Here is a 1,730-nt window from a genome sequence, read left to right as displayed (position 1 = left end):
CTTTCTGTGACCCTACCTCATCCTCCTGCGTGTGCATGCGCGCGCGCGCGCACACACACACACACATACACACACACAATTATCTGTTTGGGGGATTTGTCATGATTTTATAATGATTCTAATTTGAGTGGATTGCACATACTTATTTATTAGACATATTTAAATAGCAGATATTTGAAATATAGACTATATTGTTGAAGCTGGATACCTCTGATGAGAACTGGATATTTTATTTTATATATTTTTATTTTTTACCCACAAGAAGCCATAACTTTATTTTTTAAATATTTTTTTATTGATTTTTCAGAGAGAGAGGAAGGGAGAGGGCAAGAAACATTTATGTGAGAGCCATAACTTTATTAATGATAGAAATAGTACAGATTTCACACCAAGCTGCAGTTACTCTTTTGAAACATCAACAAACAAAAACACAAACAAACTAAAACCATGGTTACAGTGTGAATTTCATAATACTGTTCACAATATCATTACTGTTGATCTTCAGGGCTTGGACTGACTTTGCTCTTGACACATTTGCTTGTGACATGAGCAATTCTATGTCCCTAACTACCATACCTGTTTCATCAACCTCTTCCTCTTCACTCTCTTCTTGTACTGTTGGAGTCTGTGTGTTTTCCTTGAATGTCTGAGACAGCTTCACCTTGAACTTTGAATTTCTCAGCAGCTGCTAGCAGGACTTGCTGAGATAAATCCTCAATATTGGCTTCCCCCAAAACTACGTAGGTATCTGAGGCTGGGCTCTTGTAGACATCTGGTTTTGTGATGACAAAGAAGATATTCTTAGATTTTCAGATAGTGACCCTAGTAACCCTTGTAACTTGTCTAAGACCAAGTTTGGACACAGCCTTCTGCGCCTTCTCTTCACTCCAGCTCTGTTTGGCTTTACTGACCAGCTCTTCATTGATTCCAGCGGCTGCCAGCTGGGCTTGTTGTGTGGTTTGCCTGTGCGGAATCTTGTTCCTCGAGCTCTGGTACTGATTCATCACTGCCAGATTCTGTTCCAGACCTTATGTCCGCCTGGGGCTGTGGCAACTCGTGCTCTGCAGCAGGGACGGTTTCTGTGACTTCAATGGGCATTTTATGTGGGGAACACAACCAAGATGGCCGCGTAATGAATATTTTAATAGTTCCATTCTTCCATTTTCAAGCATTAGAATGTTTTTTAAATTATTAAAGTTTGACATTTTGTCAAGCTCCTGTTTCTAACCAGAGTCATCTCTACTACACATTAAAGAAAGTAGCTTTAAATTTTGATTCAATTATCTCTAAAGGAAAAGATGTGCCTAGATCATATCCAAAATTTATATCTCATTAATGCTTCAGTAATCCCATTAATTTGACCACACAAGCATTGACTATTGCTGGGTGTTAGTTCCATAAAAAGTACCACTGAGTCGGAACCTGTACTCCCTTAGTTCTGTGCTAAGCATTCTCCCTTATCTATTATAGAACCACTTATATCTCACTTCTTTGTTTTTGCACTGTTATAAGAGAGTTGACTTGTGACTCTAGAGTGCAAGGTATCACAAATCACTCTGGCCAATGCTTTTTCTCTTTAACAAATCACACTTGACTATTTTTAAGAAGTTAATGAGAGAGGCTATCTTGTGCTATCATTAGGAGGCTGGGGTTTCTACTTTCCATTATCTTTCAGTCAGTATCTACTTTGTTGGTTTTTTTTACTTATGTTATCCAACACTTCAGGCCCT

General features: G+C 38.5%; 1 pseudogene; it reads right to left on the bottom strand.

Annotated features, from left to right (window-relative positions):
• Positions 1-451: 451 nt before the first annotated feature.
• Positions 452-1,098, bottom strand: LOC102439567 (annotated as a pseudogene).
• Between the last annotated feature and the right edge of the window lie 632 nt (positions 1,099-1,730).

Source organism: Myotis lucifugus, unplaced genomic scaffold (genome assembly GCF_000147115.1).
Source record: "Myotis lucifugus unplaced genomic scaffold, Myoluc2.0 scaffold_191, whole genome shotgun sequence".
Lineage (NCBI taxonomy): Eukaryota > Metazoa > Chordata > Mammalia > Chiroptera > Vespertilionidae > Myotis > Myotis lucifugus.
This window is presented reverse-complemented; position numbering and strand designations above follow the sequence as displayed.